Source organism: Micrasema longulum, unplaced genomic scaffold, assembly GCF_059751315.1.
Source record: "Micrasema longulum isolate JH-2025_06_02 unplaced genomic scaffold, ASM5975131v1 h1tg003216l, whole genome shotgun sequence".
Lineage (NCBI taxonomy): Eukaryota > Metazoa > Arthropoda > Insecta > Trichoptera > Brachycentridae > Micrasema > Micrasema longulum.
Window position 1 is genome coordinate 1 of NW_028280303.1, and position 24,145 is coordinate 24,145.

The following is a 24,145-nucleotide window of genomic DNA, read 5'->3' on the forward strand; positions in this document are numbered from 1 at the left end:
TATTTAGCCGGTACTCAGTGTTAAAAAACACTTTGTATGCTTATTTTAGGGTTTTAGGCGTTGCCTAGGCAGTTAGCGTTGCAAAATGGTTGAGCCGGATAAATCTCACCCACATGATAAAGGTTTCAGCTCTTTCACTTCACGAAAGTCTACAGATGGAAGAGTTGAGGAAATGTGGATGTGGTGAATGTTACAGTGTGTAAAGTGGCCGCTTAAACCAGCCAACGCCAGTTCAAAAACCTTGTAAATGTGTAGACTTCCATATTCCCTTATTTAAAAATATTTTCCCTCTATGTTACAATAAATTTAGATCTAAATTATTCTCTAAGGAAGGAATTCGGCCTGACTGCCAGCATTTGGACATACGCAAACATTGTTGTTTATCTTTGTTGAAAGTTAATTATCGCCTTTTTAAGGTTAGGAATCTACCAAACAGCCGAGTCGCACCAGCTGACGAAAAACAGCAGAGGCGAAACCGACACACTAAAGAGCATTTTCTTCGGCTCAGTCGCTGGAGTGACGGGCGCCTACTTTGGCAGCCCATTCTACCTTCTGAAGACCCAGATCCAATCCAAGTCTAGCCAGAGCATAGCTGTCGGGTACCAGCACGATTACAGAGGGTCTTGGCACGCCGTGGAGAGCATAGTCCGGTCTAGTGGACTCTCAGGGCTGATGAGGGGGTGGCAGAGTTCTGTGCTAAGGGCGGGCGTTGGTAGCCCTGTCCAACTCACAACTTTTACCAAGTGAGAAATATAAATAACTAAAGAAGATAACCCATAACTCCATTATTTTTTATGTAGCTTTATTATATCTGAGTACGAACGGGTGAAGAATCCAACTCTATGTTTGAAATAGAATTATAAGTCTGGTCAAGTGTTTACGACTTAGTGGGTATTCTCAGAAAAAAATACTGTAAAAAATACTGTATTTGATTAAATAAAGAAAAGTCTATTTTGTAGTGTAGTAGTTTTTGCGTTTGCCTTCCATATTTGAGGTACTGGATAAGATTCCTGGTAGAGTAAACGTAAAATATTGATTTTGAAGGTGGTTCTTTACTGTAATATATTGTTCCTGCAGTGCGATTTGGAACGCTCTCGCGGGGGTAGAGAAAACATAACTAGCACGTCATTTTTATATGTAAATTTATGTGTTTTTCTTTGATTTTTTTTTGAATTTATGTGTATATGAGAATATTTTCTTTATTTCACAGAAACAAACATTCGACAATGATATCATAACATAAAAAAGATGCGGTTTAAAGACGGCCAGCGAAGTTTCTAAATAAAAATCATACATATTAAATTGTGGTACATCAAAAGGTGTGATTATGTGTATTTGTATTAGAGTACGTGTAGAGGCGTGTATGTGTATTTGTGTGGGAGTAAGTGTTCAGGTGTGTGTAAGTGTGAGCATCATTAAATAGTAAGTGAGATCGTATCGCAACCAGAAGCGTGTTAAATATATCAATAGATGAAAAAAAAGTATTTTAGTTGGAGCAAGAACGATAGAGAAAAGAGTGTTGTGCATAGTTAGTGCTACAGACTGGCAGATGGAATAAATACTTATTTCTTGTCACGCGAAGGGGACATAAAGATTAATTTTGGAGAGTAGGTTAAAAGAGTCTACTTTATTATCGAATAATTTATATTAATAGCATAATTCAGATATAGTGCGTCTATTTTCGAGGGTAAAAAATCCATTTTGTTTAGCCGATTTGCTGTAAGTGCAAAGCATTTGTGTGCATGCACTGCATTTTATTTATGAAAAAAAAACAACAGCCATTGTAACAAAGAAAGCAATATTTACAAGTAAACCAAAATTATAGGCCAATTTATTTTATTTTATTTAATTTATTTTTACTTTTACATTGTTTGTATTCTTTTTTTTATACAGAATAATGTTCCCTCACTGGGGTGTCCCGTGCCGAGGGAAACATTTTACAAAATGTGAAACATGCCTAAGATTAGCTATTTTACAAAGTTAAAAAAATTAACAAAATAATAACAATAAAAAAACGTAATTAAACCTACTACTACTACTACTACTACTACCATCACGCTATTTCCCCGTAGGGGTAGGCAGAGAGAATGGACCGCCACACACGTCTATCCTGGCATACACTCCTAGCCACTTCCACATTCATACATCTTGTCATACATGCCCTTCGGTTCTGTCTGCTTTTGACATGACCAGACTTAAGATTTTGGTTTATCTGATCATGCCACGTATTCCTTGGTCGTCCTCGTCTAACGTTGCCGTTCATTTTCGCCATATATACTTGTTTTACCATTCTCTCGTCGTCCATTCGTTCTACGTGACCAAACCATCTCAGAGACCCTTTCTTAATCTTATCAATTATACTTGTCTCAGATTTACACTCTCGCCTGATTAAACCAATTAACCTAATTATAATTAACATAATAAACAATAAAAAACTAAAATATTCATAAACAACAAAACCAATTACATATACGCGGTTTTTCAGGGCCAGACCGCGAAACTTCAGAGGAAGATACCTCATGGTACACAGTGTGTAAAGTGGCCATTTTAACCTGCCAATGACAGGCCATAAGCTTTGGAAATGCATAGACTTCCATATTCTTTTCTCAAAAATGTTTTTCCTCTGTGTTGCATCATATTTAAATATTAATTACTTCCTATGGAGGAAATCCAGCTAGTCCGCAAACATTTGGACAAACTAATAATATTGTAGAAATCCTTCATTTTATACACGCCACTTTGCAACAAAACATTGGTAAAATAACAATTCTTTACAAATATCATATTAACACGAAACATATTCCTCTTCGTTTAAGTAACGAGAGAGCCCCTTTAATACCCTTTCATCGTTCTAATTTTCTTGCCTCCTCTTTCACAGTAGTAGCTGTTCAACTGTGAAATAATCTACCCACTTATGTTAGAGACGCCCCTTCTTTATTTACATTCAAGTCAAGATTGAAATGTCACTATCTAAATATTTGATTTGTTCCTTTACCCTTTTTCTGATCTTCCCACCCCCTCTCCACTCTTCATAGTATGGTGTAATTTATTTCATTTTGTTAATCTTTGTTTTTAATTTTGTATAAAATCGTAAGATTCAATATGCCCATGTACTTGTAATTTTCTCAAATTGAACGGTTTGGGAAGGTAGGAAGAAATTGCTTTAGGGCGATATGCCCGCCCTTATCTTTATATATATAATTTCTTTGTACGTGTGATGTCACCAAACTCCTCCTAAACGGCTTAACCGTGCTTTACGTGCGGTTTTCAGAGAAATATAGATCTTTGCGCTGTGCGTGTTCGTATATATATAAATCTTCAATCCAACATGTAAAAAAGAAGTAAGGAGCATAAATATTTAATTCATCGATCTACCACGGTTGCATTTGAGGAGAATGCATTTACAAAAAAATCGAATGATGTTGTTTTTTGTGTATAAAGAAAGTTTGATTTTGAATGTTTACAAACAGCATTTGTTTTTTATGGATCTCAATCAAATTCTTTCCTTATGGGAATTCAAATTCCTTATAATTTCTACACATTTATTTCATTTTACTGGATTTTTGGTAGTACTCAAATAATATCAAATTCAATACATTTTTGAAAATTGTATTCGTACATAAATAAGTACGCCCCTCCGTTGGTGAGAAGACCGGAGTTTGACGTTTGCAAAAAGTGTGCCATATTTGAAAAAATATTTATCTTAACTTTTGAAATTCAAGCATAAACAAGTACCTAAGTACTTACTTAAATTCAATATTAACAATGTTTAGTTTTGAAATTCAATCATAAAAAAGTATCTAGGTACCAACTTATCAATGAATGAATCTCTTTTCTAAGGTAATAGCAGGCAAACCAACTTTCGGGCAGGGCAACGTCTGTCGGGGCCGCTAGTATGTTTATAAAGTGTTTAATAAATAAATAAAAAAATCCTCTACGCTACAAATAGACGAGTCATACATTCAAACTATCATAATATGATTCTAATAAATCACTATTCACCTATTTTAAGCATTTATGGAGGAATATACAAAAATATGCTGGTCGTGGTTAACTCAAAAATGCTGATTTTAAAGTTACCTGGTTGTAGTAATTACCCAACAAATTGAAGTTGACAAAAATGCTAGAAAAAGATTTGTCGTACTGCCAGATAATTATTAGGCTGTTTTCTTTTTATTTTCAAAGGTCCAAGGACATGCTGAAAAGGAATAATGTTCTTGTTGATTCTCCGATTTTGGCGGCATTCGTGGCCAGCAATATAAGCGGAGTCGCCGTGGTCATGGTCATGTGTCCCTTTGACTGCATGTCGACCAGAATATATAATCAAGGTAAAGATAACTTTAAATAAACATTCGTGCGACATAATTGTGTTTTTAAAAAAACCGTGAAGTTAAAAAAAATGTTACTAGTATCGGATTTTGAGTCGAAAATCTATTTAAATACAATACAATTTATTTTTGTAGTTTTAAATTAGTATTAAAATTAAAAATTATAATCAAATAAAAACTTAAATAATCTCGTCGGTTTTATTTTTTTAAGTTTCGTTATTTAAAAATTACTCCTCCCGTGACGTCACATTGGTTAGTTGCCCTGTAGCTCAACCAAAAATAACTATCGACGTGCTTAAAAACATGCTAAACATTCGAGCGAACACAATGAACATGCTTAAGTTATCGCAGTCATAAGTCAACGCGTGTGTAATCTCTAAGTCAACGCTCGTGTCGGTTTGTTTTTTGTTTTCCTCGTAAATAAATACTGTTCATTGGTGAAAAATCGGCGTTTACTAAAAAAAATAATACAATGTATTCCATTTGCAAAATAGTAAGGAGTATCTAATACAAAAAAGTGAAAATTAAATGACAATTACTATGGTGACTGTTTTTCTTGACATTTGGCTTGCCAACCGCTGGCTAAATGCAATAAATAGCATCATAAATAATAAAGAAATAAATAAAAATAGCAGTTTTGGAATATTTTCCATATTTAGACTGGTGAAATTCAAATATGTGATTGCGCAGCAGGATTATACGTCGCGAAACGTAAATATTTTGACATTTAATATTAGGTGTTCATGGATGTTGCATTGTGATAGCAAATACGATAAGTAACCATGGTGAGAAATTGTTATCACGTCGCTTATTAGCAAAATTACTGTAGTCTATTTAATTCGGCATTACAAGTATACACTGTCCGTGATTTTGAAGAAATTATCCGAAGAAGTTGGGAAAATATAGGCCATAGCTGTACGGTATGTTGCATTGCTTGTAAACGAAGGCTGATTTAGCTAATAATTTTAATTGTATGCTTTATTGATTGGCAGAGGAACTAAAAAGTTAAATCAGTAATCTCGTTAGACGTAAACATAAAACTGGTTCAATATAATCTGTATTTTCAAGGAAGAAACGTGATCGGATAAACCTATTTCTGTCCCCTGCGGGTAAAGGGACGCAAATATCCATCAGAACTCAATAAGGTACTTTCACAACAGAGAAAAGCATCGAAAGTGGTAACAGAATAGATTATGGGAGATTCAAAATGCTAAATGGTTTAATCAGGTACGAAGGTTGCTACTTAAGTTTTGAGATATGGCAACACCAGTGTGAATATGTCAAATCTGACATTGTCATCGAAAAGGTTGCCATTTTTAATGGTACACGTACTCAGAACGTTTTGTCATACGAGTGATATTTGTATTGTTTACAGATACTTGGAAATTTTATTTTGTTAAAAAAATGGAACTAAATAGTGAACATTTTCGTGCGATGATTTTCTATGACTTTCGACGTGGATTAAACCAACAACAGTATGCTAATCAACTCGCTGCGACTTTTGGTGATGAAGCATCTTCTTAAACCACCGTGTTTCGCTGATTTTCTGAATTCAATCGTGGTCGCACTTCGTTACAGGACGAATTTTGTGAAGGTTGTCCAAAATCGGCTGTTGTGACAGAAAAAATCGATGCTTTGCGTGAACTGATATTGCAAGATCATCATGTGACATACCGTGAGATTGAAGCATGCTTGGGCTATAGTTCCACTCACATACATTCAATATTGTATGAAAATTTATGCACTATGAGCACCGGTCGAATACACATAAAATTTACCCCGTGCCCGGCCCATTTTTGTTAAAATTTATGTTTTGTGAAGGGTTTCTTATAAGTGTCATAATTATAAAAATACTGAGTTAAATCAATTGAAACTTCTCATATTTAATTAAAACTATTTAATAAGTCATTTTTATATGATAGTTTTGCCAACATTGGCCTTTATGGAGAGCCACATTGTAATGTTTGCACATAAAAGAATAAAAGAAAATAAAAATAAAATAAAAATAAACCGGGTATCACTCCTTTTTTTGTGCTTTGCACACACCTTGCAGGTTCAACAGGGTTTGTCTTTTTTTCTGTGGCAGGGATAGCTATTAAAACCTCCTGACAACCTGTTCGGTAGATCCTGCAAGTTTCGCACTCGGAGTGGATCCGGTGACTGCAAAATGTGGTCTCCAGAAGGCGAAAAATGATTACTTAAAACTAAAAAACCTACATAATCTAACAAATAAACTCTATTTTTTTTTGTTGTTACTAAGATTATTTTTCTTATATTATATAAAATAATTAAACAGAACACACATAACAAGGTGAAAAAATAGTTTTTTCGACCACTTAATGGTCTTCTTGTGGATATTGTAATAGGACAAGAACTGGTCCAAGATGTCCACACCGCTCATATACTTATTATATTCCAACATACTTTCAGGTGTGTAAAATATCCCTCGTAAACAATCTTCAAAATCAAACGTCAACTGCAAGCGAAACTGGGCGAAATCGTAATGGTCAATGGCGGTCACAAGTGGCCGTGAAAAAAACATGTGATTTCAATCGATAAAAGAGATCCTTTCATTTACCGATATTGCAAATCAGATGACAGCTTTGGAATGGTTTGCGTATTTACTATTCATAAAACTACGAAAAAGTACTAATAAAAGTCACTAGATGTGAATAAAATGCGCATTTTTAGAAAGCTGGTACACCACGTGAAAACACGGGACCGAGACCCAACGCTCGGGTACACAATCACGTGTTTACACTGTTCCGAGATACAATGTGTTAAAAAGATTTGTTCGCGTTGGAAGGCTCGTGTCGATTGGTGCAAAAAAATATTAAAAATTCAATCGCGGTATCGTTGATAAATCCACCTAGTTGACGAAGAATTACAGATATTGAAAAAATAAGATTTTCATGCGTTGCGCGTTGTTTAGTATGTAGGTGAAATAATTAAATTAGATGAATCTCAACAATGTTTGATTATGTCCAAATGCTTGCAGACTGGCTGGATTTCCTCCCTAGAGAGTTGTTCGTATTTAAATTTATTTCAACAGAGAGGGAAAAAGTTTTCGAGAAGGGAATATGGAAGTCTAGGCATTTACAGGGCTTATGACCTGTCATTGGCTGGTTTGAGTGGCCACTTTACACACTGTGTAACAAGTGATAAAGGTTTCAGCTCTTTTACTTCACAAAAGTCAACAGATGGAAGAGTTGAGGAAATGTGGATGTTCAAACATGGGCAGAATGGTGAATGTTACACAGTGTGTAAAGAGGCCACTCAAACCAGCCAATGACGGGTCATAAGCCCTGTAAATGCCTAGACTTCCATATTCCCTTCTCGAAAACTTTTTCCCTCTCTGTTGAAATAAATTTAGATGAATCTCACCCGCATAAATAAAGGTTTTAGCTCTTCAACTTCACAAACATCAACAGGTGAAAGAATTTAAGAAACATAGATGTTCAAATATAGGCAGAATGGTGACTGTTACACAGTGTGTAAAGTGGCCCACTTGAACCGGCCAATGACAGGACATAAGCCCTGTAGATGCCTAGACTTCTATATTACCTTCTCTAAAATGTTCTTCATCTCTGTTGTAATAATTTAATAACCAAAAAACTCGTTAGCTGGGCAGAGTGTACAAAAAAATGTATATATCGTCGGTGTAGCGCAAGGTGTCATTAAGTTACAAATTCTTGTTTTTCGGCAAATCGCTTCCAAAGTTTCTATGCCTTTATAAAATACATACATTTTATAAAATTAATGACTTTTTCGTCCCGAAAACATTGCAAAAAACGTATTGATGACTTCATGTTTATTGATTTATTTTACACTTTATATACATATACAATAAATATACATATATGGGCGGGCATATTGCCTTAAGGCAATTTCTTCCCACCTATATTATAAGGAGGCAAACTTTGAAATCTCCATTATGGGAGGTTTTTTTTGCACAACAGGTCAGAAAGTCTAATAACAGTGGTGAACTATATCACAGAACACCCAGGCTTGAGAAAAATCACATCAGATTTTTGTGTCCTCACCGGGAATCGAACCCGGAACCTCCCGTGTCAAGCGTCTTAACCACTACACCATGGAGGCCACCAGTTACTGAGATATTTGCGAAAGACATTAAAAAAAGAATTGTGAGATTTTTAATTATGTTCCACCAACTCAGCGAAGAATGCTGAATTTGCGGTGTCAAGTAGTATTATTGAAATCTGTTTTTGCAATATTTAGAGACGGTTTTGAATGACGCTAATATTAAGGTAGGTAGGTTTTTATGTATAGTTTATTTTGGCATCAATACACGCTTCACGTCTAATGATGGCTTGGTAGTATCAAAAGTATGTAATAAATATGGAAATAGAACTCTCAAATATTTAGTACCTAGAATTTTTAATTTATTACCAAAAGAACTTAAATTTAACTCAAATTGTAACAATAGCAAAATAAGAGAGTGGCTACTCGATCAAGAGTTTATATATGAATAGTAGCTTAGGTGTAAATATTTTATTTTTTCATATATTTTCTTGTATTTAAAAAATAAATTTATAAATTATTATTTGTATAAACATGTTTATTCTGATCTTTCCGGCTGTTAATTTTTATATGTTATTCATTGTTTTTATAAATGTAAATAATATTATTAAGTCAGTATAAATATAATCTTCACCAACAAGCTACAAAAAGTGGCTTGGTGGGATTTTAGTTTTAGTAAAAATATAACAAGTGAAATTTTTTTAAATTGTAAAAATGTATAATTATGCTATTATAATTTTAAAAAAAAAGTTAAAAAAAATAACTAGTTTTCCATTTTTTGTGGAGATTTCTAAGTTTGCTTTTAATACCCTACCCCTCTTATGATAAATGTATAAATAAAATAAAAAAATTAACACTTAAAAAAGACGAAGGGCTGAAATTTAACTCAACATGGCTCCCGATTCTACGCACTACAAAGATGACATGGAATGTGCCGGCTGCCGACTGCGACACATATTGTCAAGGCATGAAAATAAAATAAACTTAATATTTTTGGACTTGCCTAAGCTTTTTTATCTGACCTTTACGATAACATTTGTTCACGTGTTCAGTTTTTCCCGGTGAAGGAAATTTACTTTAAGGGAGTTTTTACAAAGTCAAGCAGTCGACATATATTTTAAAATCGTTTGTTTTAAGACAATTATCGGAATATCCCCATGTAATTGCTTTAAATAAATATGTTTTTTTTTCAGATACAGACGCGCTGGGCAGAGGAAAAACTTATAGTGGAATTATTGATTGTGGAGTAAAAATAGTTAAATCTGAAGGGTTTTTAGGACTTTACAAAGGAGTTGGTCCGTTGTATTTAAGGCTGGCTCCTCATACTGTTCTTTGTTTAATATTTTGGGAGTATCTTAAGAATTTTGTTAAAAAAATAGAAAAACAAAATGCTTAAATGTAAATAATATTTATAAAATAAAATACTTAAAACGCGCCCCTCGATCGTGCCAATTTTTCGTATGACCAGATTTGAGGTTAGGTTTACTTTGGACCAAGAATAGCAGTTCTTTAATGTACGCTATAGGAGCTTCAACTATTACAATACAAAGGAACTACAAAAATATAAATATTAAAGATCTTAGAACTCGTAGTCAACAAATCACAAAATCAGTCTAGTTTTAATTTACCCGAGAACAGCCGAACGTATTAAAATTCGACACATCCCGACCGCAGGTTTTGGCTGAGTTGAAAAGTGGCCCAAACTGGAACCGCAGCCGAAACTGGTTTCATCGACCGAAACAGATCGAAATTAGAGCCGAAACTAAAATTTACACTTCGGTCGGTCATAAATAATTTAATATAATATCTAAGGGTTGTTTCTGAATTGTTTTGAAACCTTTAGAATGTATCGTCAGTTAAGTTGTTCTTCTTCTTGTCATGCCTTGTCAGGTCTTCCCGACGTTGGCGATCACTACAGCGAAAGCAACTCGGTCCTGCGCTACTCTTGTATTCCGCAGCCAGGACAACTGCTTATTGGATATACTCGCCATAGCGACTCCTGGGAAAAGGTGACCAGAGTGGTTTCCCGTTGCCTTCTCTGGTGGATTCTGCCGGGGTAACCTTCCTATAGCTAGTTGGTTCTGGTTTGGAGGCGCCAGAAACTCGCCTTTCATCCTCTCGTTATCTGCCGAGATCACACCATTATGAGTGCGATCCCATTGCCCGGGGTTCGCGACGTAGACGCTAACGAGTAGGACTAGTCAGTAGTGTTGCCGGTGGAATGCAACTGGGCGTTCGCAGCATTTTATAGAATCACACCCTCCAGCAAGATATTTTATTTATTTATTTATTCATATTTAACTCTTACAAACTATAATCAATAATAAAAATAATGTGACCTCACTGGGGTAACCCGCGCCGAGGACACTTAACAATATACTTTTTTGAAATATTTTTACATTTTAGAATAAACAAAGAAGACTAGCTTAATAAACAGAGATAATTAACAAAATATTCAGACTGTTTTAAAAACTATCTATTAGTATATCTATATTATTTATATTAGAAAACGCACAATGAAAATAACAAAAACCTTACATAAACTATACACTTTACATTTGACAATCCATTTTACTTTTATGACTCACTGCGACTCTACTGACAGTTTAAATCTCAGTTAAGCACTAACAATGTGTAAATAAAAATTAATATTTTACAGGAGAGAAAAATAATTGCCCAAAATAAAAGTGATAAACAACATTAGCAGTATAAATTTTCGGAAGAAGTATTTAAAATCAGTTCATTGAAAGAATTAGAAACGCTTTCATGCAAAAGTTCTTTTAAATAAAGTATTTTTATGATTTCAGCACTGTCGATAAAAAATAGCTCCGATTTGACTTACGCACTGTTAAAACTTCACTGACGATATTGGGTTCAACGTTTCGCATTAGTTTCTTATTGAAGAAGATTGTAGCATCAAGTGTTGAAATGATACCGTTTTCCCAAGAGATTCTACATTTTAATCAAGTGGAAATATAGACACCATTGATGTTTTCAACTTTAGAAATATTCGATCGATATTTTCACCCCGTAGAGAGACATCAGATTCTTACACGAGCTACCCTAGGCGGGGGTAGATTTCACCCTCACGACCCACTTTTACAAGTTGCATAAAATGTATGCAAAGGTAACAGAAGGAAGGGTTAGGGGCTTGGAAATGTTTCCTTTCCACATTTGATACGGTTCAAAAACACCCCATTTTACTTGTTCAACCTCGATATATTTCATAAAATAAATAGCACGTGTATTCAGTATCTCAACAGAGATGTGGCTATTGTTTTAGGATGGAATATGGAAAAAGATGGATAACCAATGTTTGTGACTGACTTGTTTAAAAAACACTCGAGAGATCGATATATTAATTAATACGTAGGTACTAACTATGCATGAAACTCTATGATTCTGCGTTTACATTCCTAAGCCAACAAATTTACTTGTGAAATAGACATTTTTATTACAACAATTATTCATTTTAAAATGTTCTTAAATGCACTGTTTAATACTAATTACTAAGTCGTAATAAAACTTTCTTTTTTATGATTTTTTTTCTCTGTTTTTGATGCGCATTATTATTATTTTTTCTCTTTCAGAAATAATTTTATTTGTGATATTTTTATATTTATTTATTAAGGAAAAACAACAGTTTTTATATGAGAATACTAAATATAAAAATAGCACATACATCCAGTTAAAGTTTTTCACAAATATAATGAGAAAACATGTTACACAGTAAAGAGAAAAATAATATATCATACAAGACATGAGAAAAAAAAGAGCTCGTAAGAAGGTTAAGGGATGAGGAAATAGAGTGGAGGAGTGGAGGAGAGGAATTTTCATAATACAGTTGACCAATTCAAAACTTTGATATTATAATCAAATAAACATAATTAAAGAAACATAAACTTATTACACACTGACAAATGTTTCATTTTACAGTGTTTCAAAAAGTTTTTTTTGAAGTCACAAATTTTGTATTAAAAATATCTAAATGGGGACAAAGTAAATTAAATTTGGAGCAGCTACGATAAATAAAAGAGTTTTGAACATAATTTTTTTTGGGAAATAAATTTTAATAAAAATGAATTTGTCGTGTTGTATATATATAATAAATATATAATATAATAAATAAATACATTAGGTAACGATAGGAAAGTTCAGTTGGTCGATTTATGAAATCAAATCGTTCTTGGCCTAAGGCGTTTCAAGTTTCAATCATATTTTTGTGAATTTAAAGTCTTCCTGTTTTAAATATTTTTTAACGTCAAGTGTCAGTTTTAATCAAAAAATCCTCCAGAAAATTGATTCTTCTTTATAATTAAATCTATCACCTGTTACTTCTTACTTATAGGCGCCGAATCTACAAGCGAAAGTAGAAATGAGATAATGTTATTAAATAGTTTTTTTTTAATTTAAAAATCTATGTGCGCTAATACATAATGTTTTTTATTTTTATTTATTCATTTAACTTTTTGTACATGATGTTATTTGTACATGATGTTATTTGTATTGCCAAATGGCAATTTCTTCCAACCAACCAATAAAATAAAAGTTTTATTTTTATAATTCAAGTTACAGAACATATTCAATAGAATTTTTTTTTATTAAAAAGCTAAAAATATATAAAAATAGAAAAAAACGAATGTAACGTAAATATAAACAATATAAGACTTATAATATTAGAAATCAAACGCTGATTTTAGTGTACTGATCTCTTTATTTTCATTTTTACAAATATAAAAACAAAACTTTCGTGACAATTGTGTCGCCTTGTTAGGGTATTTTCAAACAAATGTGAAGATTAGATGGATTGAAAGTCCTTATATAGTTATATAATTCAAGGTACTTAAGTAGAAAATAAAAATAGTCTTATGAACTATAGCATGCACATTAATCATAATTGATAGAAAAACCAATGATTAAGGGCGAGGCTTAGTGTTAAATAGGTAATAGGGAATTTAGGTATTTATATTTGAATTTTGGGAAAAATACAACTAAGTAATTATTTATTGACATACAAGTATGTATTGTGAGATAATTAATGAAGCTTTATAGTTTTGTAACTTTAGATAATCGTTGTCAAAAAAATATCAATAATTTGATAATAGGTTGCTGTTCATTTTAATTTTAAAACATGATTGAAAAATTATGATGAAATTTATATAAACATAAATGTATTATTATCCAATATTTATATTTTTAAGAATTTCTTATCAAAATATATAAATGCAATTCTAACATGATTCATTTATTAATTACGCGTCATATAAGCGTGTACAAAAAGGATCAAAGTGAAGAATAACAGTCTATTTAAATATGTTTAATAGTGGTGAAGATATTAGGTTGGTTTGTTCATTTATTATTTTAAAATTAGGATTATTTAGATATTTATTAATTTTCAATTATTCGAGAATATTTAGTTTACGCCCCTTGCTTTCAACATGTAATGGAACTGGTTTATTTAAGTAATGAATTTTATGATTATTTTCAATTAGGAGATTGGCAAATTGTGAATCTTGTTTTTTTATTTTTAAAGGATTTTATGTGTTCTGAATATCTAGTTAAGAAAGAGCGCCCAGTTTGCCCCACGTAAACTGCATTGTAGTCGTTACATTCCAGTTTGTAAATCTACAAAATAAACACCAAATCAATAAATAAACAATGTAGTAAAATATGTAATAAAAACTGGTGCATTTCTTTGATAAACACTATTTTGGATGTTATCATAACATAAATTTTTTATCCGTAAACTTAAGAATGAAATACGTAGAGCGGTACAAGCCATATGGTGTTTCTTTTCATATTTGGGTTTTCTTTGTTGATAAAGGCAATTTTTTTACAAGTTACGTGTACTATTTAGGTAAGAGTATTTTCAAATTATTTTTTATTTATTTGACAATGGTAGCCTTTTTTTTTAAACATATTATTTAACTCATTTTGCCTGAAAATTGCACAGTGGCCTAAAAGTTCCATTTCAAGTGATGATTTGCAATCGAGCAGAGTCAAACATTTTGGCTTAACAATATCGCGGTTGATCTAGAAATGGTACTTTACATTTTTGATTCAAATTATACGTCTCTACGACTTACCGTTAATAAGTTCAATCTTGCATCGAGTAAATGTCGAGACAAATTTGAGTATAAAATATGACAATTAAACTACAAATTTTACTTTAAATGACGAGTCCAAATTTCATGTCGCTACGACTCGCTGTTTCGGAGGAGATGCTGTAACGGACAAACAAACACACATATATTAATAAAGATATATATTGAAAAAGAGTGCGGGTATTATTCTTGGATCTATCCGACCGAGTTTCTTTAGGGTGTGCATGGCTACAACAATTTAGAGACTAGAAGGAATGTGTATTTGACTACACATTTTTATCGGCTGTTGCGCGGTATGGTTGATAATTCTGAGATTACGATGAGCGTTGGTTTATATGTTCCTGATAATAACCCAAGACAGCGTCAGCATAGATTCTTTCATATTCCAATATACATTACTAACCTGACGAAGGTTATATTAGTTATGCCTGTTGGAAGGCCTACCGCTATACTGAACAACATCGCTCTGGATGTTGATCTGTTCCGTGAATCCGAAGAGGTTTTCCGGAGAAGGATTCTCTTAAGCTAGGGTTTCCTAGGACAGCGGTGCCCGTATCTTAACGGCCGTAGTGAACGGTGATGCGGTAGGCAGCCGTCGTAGCGGTGAATAGAGAGTGGTTTTATTTTTTAACGGTGTTATCAACACCATTTTTATAGGAAACCACTCTCTAGTCACCGTTACGACGGCTGTCAACCGCATCACTGTTCACTACGGCCGTTAAAATACGGGCGCCGCTGTCCTAGGAAACCCTAGCTTTACTGCTTTAACAAGAGTCCTTTTTATGTATTTTTTCTTCTTATAATACTCGTATGTACGTCCTAAATTTTAGATTGTAATAAATATTTTATTTTGAAATACATAAATGATATGAATAGAAAAAAATAAAATAATATAAAACGCTAACCAATTTTATTGTTAATATAGAAATAAATGTTTTTGCCCTATTTTTTATATCTTCACCCTACTGAATAACTCGTTTTTTTAATTTTTGTGACGTGTACCTCTTTACCTAAATGCTACAGAATTATTAGCATCACTGGTTGTACCTTAGTTAGTATACTTTGTATGAGAGGGTGGCGTATAGGGGAAGGGGGATGTGGCGACTAGAGAAGGGGGTCGAATATCGATTCAGCCATCTTGCCAGCGATTGCGAGATATTGTTTTGATACCTGTTTTCTCTGCTAGACATTCCCGCACTTTGCAAATCATACTAATAAATCAAAATTATGATAAATCTCTTTGTCTGTTAACAGGTCAAAGAATTAGCTTCGCTGTGTTCCGTCAAGCGTAATAATTTTTCGTAATGTATTACATATTTTTATAATGCCCGGGCTGGCGTCTGACCTCAAATTATGTCATGCCTTCATTTTATAAGTTCATTTGTACCTATTCAGTGATTATTACGGATAATTTATATTGTGCCATTTTGGGGAATTCACCTCAAGGACGCTGTGCCCACAATATATATCCAACACGTCTCGCAGATAGTGTGCGCGGATGGCTTTCATTTTATTAAATTAATATAGAAGTTAAGTGCTACGAGAAATTGGAGATAATTTTTTTTCTTACGCGCTGTTAAAATTAAATCGCTAAATTGTGAGTTTATTAAAAATTATGAGTTACTTAAAAAATATTTTAATAAAAACAAACTACTTTGAACGACGTCACTAGTTCTTTAAAATCAACCAGTGATAGAGTGTCGTGATAGATTTCCGGCTTACGTGAAACCAATTCACTAATCAGCAGACCTCACCGAAGAGAAATTATGACGTTTACATGCGAAATAATTACAAAATTTATTATAGTAATAAAAGACGAGTAATACTTTTGATAAATTTGGAAAAATCAGTTACTGGTTTCACCGCTTTTGCAACGTCTTCGAGAATGGTAACTCCATTATAAAATTATATGTATTTCAAAACAGTATGAATAAAGAATGCAAAATTAATATTTATTTATTTTGCGGAAATAAACATGATTTGATAAAATAACGTTAAAAAATATGGTTTAAAGACAGACCAGCTAAGTTTCGAAATCATACATTTTAATTTTGATAAACAAACGGGTGTGTTTGTGTGTATTTGTATTAGAGTAAGTGCATGGGTGTTTTTGTGTGGATTTGTGCGGGAGTAAGTGTTCAGGTGTGTGTAAGCAAGAGCATCATTAAAAAGCAAGTGGGAGCGTATCGCAGCCAGAAAGAATGAGTCTTATTTTTTTTTTAAAATTAATTAATGAGCATGTTGAATATATCAATAGCAAAACAAAAACATTTTACTTTGAGCAAGAACGATAGAGGAAATAGTGTTGTGTATAGTCAATGCTACAGACTGGCAGATGGAATAAATACTTTTTTTGTCACGTGAAACGGGACATTTAGATTAATTTTAGAGAGTAGGTTGGAAGAGTCTACTTTATTATTCAATAATTTATATAAAAAGCATAATTTAGATATAGTAATTTTAAGCTATTAAGTTGATATTAAATGAGTTTAAATATTCTAAATTTGTTTCAAAAGCGAAGGAAAACATTTTTGTGAAGTAAATATGACAGTCCAGGTATTTACAGGACTTATGACCTGTCATTGGTTGTTTTAAGTGGCCACTTAGTACCCTGTGTAGCATTCATCATTCTGCTCATGTTTAAAAATTCACATTTCCACAACTCCATCTGTTGACCTTTGTGAAGTAAAAGAGCTGAAACTTAACCATGTGGGAGAGATTCATCCGGCTGAATCAATTCACCTAATAGACAACGCCTAAAAACAATTTTTGAATTTGTATACTTCTTCTTTTAACAGTTAGTTCATTCAACAATGCTTGCGTTTGTCCAAATGCTTGCAGACTAGATGGATTTCTTCCCTAGGGAGTTATTCATATTTAAATTTATTTCTGACTGAGTTAGAGTTTCAAGTATTAATTTTATTAAATAAATTTGTTTCTATAAACATCTGAAATCGTTTTATTTGACAGACACGTTGAATTTTTTTATTGGACTTTCATCAAAAAATTACCGAAGCTATTTTGCTGGAAAATCTCTTATCTTCACTTCGAAGTTAATTGAATTTCGAGGTTATGAAACTGGAGAGGAATATTTTCAAACCATCTTTAGATATTCTTAGAAAATACTTAAGTTCTTGATGGCGTCTAGGACTTGACATAATAGAGATAGAAAAGTGATTTCGTAGCGGAAAATATGCCATGCAAACACCTTAAAAAATAAGGGAAGTAAATTTGTAAGCACCAGAGACAATTTTGTATTTTGTAAGCGGTTTACCCACCCTTGAGTGGTCCTGAAAATTGTTTTATTTTTCCTCAGATTTCTCTTTAAACGTTTTTTGCGAAAAATACACTTAAAATAAGGGAAATTCGCACGACGGTGTCTAATGTATTTAGTTTAATACGTTGTTGAAATAAAGTATAATATTAAATAATAATAATAATTAATATGAATATCTCCCTTCCCCTCCTTATCCTCTCTATAAGCATCCCTGTTCTAATCCCGCCCAATTTACAATAATTTACTGTTTGAAAAAAAAAATTCTTTGATTATTGAAAAATATTTACGAGTACACGAAAATAAAATTTTTATATGTATGAACTTACATCTATTTATTTAATACGTAATATATTTTCTTTACTAACTTTGTGGAAATCTGTTATTAGTTCTGAGTTTATACACTTTATCTGTTTGTTTACTATAAATATGTATGTAGAACTGTTGGTTTCACAAATAAAATAAAATAAAAATAAAATAAAACATCATTGATGGGCAGACTTCTGCATTTTTGTTTATTTTACGATTTACTCGAATTTGAGAAAATGATTCTTGTGTATGCCTGAATCAATAGTATTAACAGTACACTTAAACGGCTACTCGAAATATAAATAAACTACTTTGTGCCGGTTAAACTATGGTTTTAATAAAAGTATGCGCATTTGTGTCATATTTTCAGTGGCACAAATAGTACAAGATTTTTTTAAATTTTTTTTTTTATTATATTGAAAACATATTATACATAATTATATACAATATTCCCAAGGAGTTTTTAAAAAAAAAACTCATTTAGGGACATACAGATAATAATTTTTTTAGAGACGTTTTTAAATTTTAAACTATAATATTATTTAACAAAAGCAGAAAAATTAAAAATATGATATACTACAAATTAAAAAGGGTATGAAAAATACTTGAAAATACTTGAAAATAACAGAATAAACAGAATACTAGGCATGGAAATAAATTCAAAATAATGTTTACATTATGCAATCTGGGAAAGAAAATTGAAAAAGTTTAAAAATTACATGGATGTATAAATACATACTGAACTAGTACAAAATAAAATCATTTTTTTTAATTAACAAAATATGCGCACACCCAATACAGGTTAATTTTTTTTATCAAACACGTTGAAAAAATTGAAATTATGTAAACAAGCCAAAAAAAGTATATAAAAAGAAAAAAACACAAATAACATTTAAATAGTATTAAAAATTACATATACAAGCAAAAACGGTGAAATATTAAAAGGTATATGTTCAAGATGGTCTCAGTAATATAAGTTGATTCATTTCTATCATCCAGAAATGAAAAGTAAACTCATTTCTATCATCCATATATAAGTTAACTTTAGTATTAAAAGTAAACTCATTTCTATCATCCATATAAAAGTAAACTTTAGTATTAAAAGTAGACTCATTTCTATCATCCATATAAAAGTTAACTTTAGTATTAAAAGTAGACTCATTTCTATCATCCATATATAAGTTAACTTTTGTATTAAACATAAACTCATTTTTATCCCATCTTTAATGTTTCAAGTAGTTTTTTTGGAATATTTCTTTTATCTGTGTCAAAAGTGGCTGAATTCTGACAAAAAGATTTTTTAGAAACAATGTTTTTCTGTAACAGATTACCGCAATTCGATTGATTTATCATTTAATAAATTATCCGTTTGGACAAGATCTAGATATTAGAAAGATTGAAATATATTTTATGTAAATAAAATAATAAGTAATTAAGCAGTATCCAAAAAATGAAATATTTTGGATTTAACACAGTTTGATATAATGGAGTAGAATTAACTAGTTTCGAAGAAATTCATTAATTTAACCAATTTGATTAGTTCTGTCATTTATTGTCTATGTAAGGTCTAAACCCCTTATTATATATCTTTAGAAATTTAACTTCAAAAAAATAAAATAATAAAAAAACGAGTAATCACACGCTCACTGTCAAATGCGAACTAGCGGCCATGTTGAAAAAATGCAGCAATGTGATAGGCCACATCGGATGCTGCTGGGCCCCGATTACAATGGGAAGTTAGCATTTATCTTAAATTTTATCTTCAAAGTTAAATTAAGTTTTCTGTATGAAAACCAGAATATGTATACAGTTTTTTCTTTTAAACATGTTCAGTTATAGGTTACCAACGAAGATATTTTAAACGTTCATGCAAATATACTCATTTTTGTACACAAATATCAGTCGAAGATAATTCTGTTAACTTTCCATTGTCATCGGGGCCCTGGTATTGAAATAAAACGCGGTATGGATGTTGCCGATTTAGACAGAAAATAAAATTTCAAACTTGAATTATTATATTAAAACGTTGGATCTTTCCACTTTAGATATAAAAAAACCTATGTTATCCTGTTATGCATTAAAAAAAAAAAATTTGACTGAAAAAGAAGTTTTCCGATTTGAACATCCACCGACACATTTGTAAAAAAGTAATTTTATGTGGTTACCTAAATGAAATGCTCTGTAAATGATAACTCGTTTTGCAAAATATAAGTTCTATGGCTAAATAATTGGGTTCATAATAACGTTTTTTGCTATTCTGAAACTTTTGCATATATTCTCTTATGTCAGTAATATTTTATTTTATTTAGGAGACATACAGTACAGTTACAAAGTTTAATATTTTACACAATTAGACTTAACTCTAATGGACTAGTGAAATTTCCATATTATAAAGCAATGAGGAATTCCAGCCCAACCCGGAATTCAATTTTAAAAATGTTTTCGTGTACACGTGAATATTTAAAAATTTTGGAGAAGGATGAAATATCTCAAAAACGCACGCAAAAATAAATAAAAAATGTTAAAAATAGTATTAATTTTAAAACCGTAAATAATGACGTCACTCCTTATATCTACGTGTAGTATTTCCGGTTTCCGCTTTAAAGCCCCGCAACGTTTTGACCATAGAAAAAAAGGAGTATAATTTGTATAATTTGACATTTCAACCAGAGATTATGTCAACTTTCTAGGTTTTTCTAAATCGAAACGTTCGTAAAAACAACCATAACATAGAAATGAGCAAATTACGATCAACTAAATGAATTAATCAAAGCAATATTCCATAGATTCTTGTCAGGTCAGTGAAAGTAAGAACGCCAACCGTTTCATGACGTCACTACTGAAAAGTGACACACTGATTACAATCATTTGGCGCGGTATTTGATAAATGTAACTTAAAAAATCATATCTTTGTAAATAACGCACAAAAAAAATAAATGTATTTTTGCTTAGTTAAATAGTACACTAATAGAAAAAAAACAATTGAGAAAACAGTGGAATTTCTTATTATATGTGAGGTTAATTATGAAAGTAAACAAAAAAAAACATATCTGAAAGTTGTTTAAAAATTAAAATTTAAGTAAAAAAAACATATTTTAAAGTTTGTAGTTTAAAGTGAGTATTTACAAATGGAAATAATATTAAAAATAAAGAAAATTTGTAATAGTAATTAAAAGTTAAGAATTGAAATAAAGAATTAAAAATAAAACAAAATAGTAATAAAATTTAAAAAAAAGGAAAAACATAAATGTACACTTACATATTTTAAGGGATTCAAAGAAACGACGAGAAAAATCTTTAAGTGGAATATAAACAATAAATTTAAGTCAATTTAAAAAACATCTTCAAAATTAATGACACATTATAGTAAGAGCAACAATATATTGATTTTATATACATATATAATGCGAGTAATTAAAAGTAGTTTAAAAGTGTAAGAACATGCCAATGCAGCAAAGAAAAAAGAAAGAATAAATAAAGAATAACAATAGCAAGTATGAACTAATATAGTGAACATTATGTCAAATAACTTCCGTATTACATAAACAGGATGTTTTTAGGGAATACGTTTAATACTTCTAACCTAAATTACATTTTGAAAAGTCCAGGGAGTGTAGTTAAAAGATTATCCCGATTTGATAGTAGTTAATCACAGTTATTTAGAATAATTAATTATTCAGAAGTTTTATATTTGAAGAACTAGTTTTGTGGTTATCTCTCCTCTGTACGTGTGATGTCACCGTACTCTTTTTAAAGGCTTAACCGATTTACGTGCGGTTTTCAGAGAAATATAGATCTTTGCGCTGTGCGTGTTCGCAGATATTAAAATCTTCAATCCAATATGTAAAAAATACGTAAGGAGCATAAATGTTTTATAAGTTAATCTACCAGGGTTGCATTCGAGGAGAATGCTTTTCCAAAAAAATGGAAAGATGTTGTTTATTTGTGTATACAAAAGTTCGTTTTTGAATGATTATAAACAGCGTTTGTTTTTTATGAATCTTATCGAGATTATTTCATTAAGTACCTAGGTACCTACTTAAATTCAATATTTGAATATTAACAATTTTTAGTTTTGGAATTTAATCACAAACAAGTACCTAGGTACCTACTTATCAATGAAAAGTCTTTTTCCAAGCTTATAGCAGGCAAGCGAACGTTCCGGCAGGACAACGTCAGTCGGGCCCGCTAGTTCATTATTATAAAATAACCAAAACAACTTTGTTTCGTAAACCTTGACGAAGAAGCTTGTTTGCTTTGAAACCGGTTGGTGGAAGGAAATAAAAAAATAATGGTTAAAAACAAAGTTGTTTTATTTAGAGGTCATTTAGGAATAATGTCGGCCTCGTGGTATGATGGTCAGCGCATTTGCCTACCATGCAAGAGGTCTCGGGTTCGATTCCCGAAATATGTACTTAAAAGAGTGAATAGTGTCTTAGTGGGCATTTTTTCCAGTTTACGTTATAGCTTAATTTTAGATGTATTTTTCTCAAGTGTACTTTTAAAATAATTTTTCTATGTAAATAATATATGTATGTATGGAAAAACAAATAAAAAAATAAATTTAAAAAATCACACTGGAATACTTCATAGCCCCTGGACTGGTACCCGAAGCGTCAGACTGATCATCTTACCTTCGTGTAACAATGATCAAGATACGCGGCAATTGATGTACCAATGCACTGCCCTATGGACTATTAGGTGCGGAAAGGGAATTACGATGATGATGATTTAAAATTATGTTAGTTACAAAAAATAATTTTTAATGGAAATTATAATTTATGATCAAGAGCCTTAGAGATTAAACGGTACGTATTCGCTAGGAAGCTGTCGGCGTGAAAAGAGAGCGATCTATGTTGAGTTCTTGGTCGGTCTTAAATTTCGTGCGATGTTGTGAGGGGCATGAATCCCTTTCTAACTATGGTCAGTTACAACATGATGTATTATATAAATAAATAAATAAATGTTTTTGTCAAATCAATACTGTGAATTTTGAAACCACGGTAGCAATCAAAATATAAGTAATGCATGGGGATGAAATATTCTAATTAAACTTATCTTGATTTATAACTTTGTTTTACAATCCTAATCTGGTCTAACCCCTAAGGGAAGCATGATAACCAGAAGTTAGCAGGAATAGTGATTAAAATACCCCTTTGATATCAAAACTACAGATGTCTGTACAGAGTAGTGTACAGGTGTATTTACGGCTGTGGTAAGGGAAGGGTTGCTAATCGTCATGGATTGGCGAGTTTTTTAGACGAAAAAATATATAATAAGGTTTTCACCGTAAGCATTGCGTTTATAATACTGTCAACGAAAAGTGGACTGTAGCGAGAAAACGAACCATGTACTTTTTAATTTTTTTTCCCACCGACCGGTTTAAAAGCAAACGAGCTTCTTCGTCAAGGTTTACGTAACTAATAAATGAATTCCTATTTTATTTATATCATGTTAACTAAATACTACACGTGGACCCAATAAATCAATTTTTTTTTCCTTACAAGGGTGGTAACTTGATATCAATATTTTCGAAGCTAGACAGGAGAGGACGAAAAGAAATAGAGTTTATTTGGTTATTAATAATTTTTATTTTTATTCTAAGTTGTCTAATTTTAATATTTTATTTTTAACATGAAGTACTTTTAATCCAATGTCTTTTTTGAAGTTATGATTATTTTCTATCAGATGATTTGCGAATTCAGAAAAATGATTATTATTTAAGCATCTTAAGTGTTCTTTTACTCTAATATTAAGGTATTTTTTTAGTTTTTCCAATGTAGATTGAATCGCAATTATTACAATTTAATTGGTATATCCCAGATTTATTATATTTATAGACTTTGGCTATGTGATTTTTTTAACAATGTTCCCATATTATTAGTTGTGTAGAAAGCAGGTTTAATGTTTAATGGTTGGAAATTAGATAATTGTTTTGAAAAATGGCCCGCCTTTCTTTACACCTTCTCTGTGACTCATCGTCTCTCTCAAGTCGTCAATCGCACCTGTATATAAGCGTTAAAAAGAACAGGTGATAATGAACATCCCTGTCTTACCCCTTGTCTTATATTGGCTTCTTTTGTATCATA

The 24,145-nt window shown here is 31.6% G+C and overlaps 1 pseudogene across 1 annotated transcript; it reads left to right on the top strand.

Moving 5' to 3' along the window:
* The first annotated feature begins 393 nt into the window (after window positions 1–393).
* LOC148270965 (solute carrier family 25 member 35 pseudogene) lies at window positions 394–18,183 on the top strand (annotated as a pseudogene). Its single transcript, XR_015825231.1, has 3 exons — window positions 394–743; window positions 4,186–4,328; window positions 9,563–18,183. The product of XR_015825231.1 is annotated as a solute carrier family 25 member 35 pseudogene (transcript).
* Window positions 18,184–24,145: the final 5,962 nt, after the last annotated feature.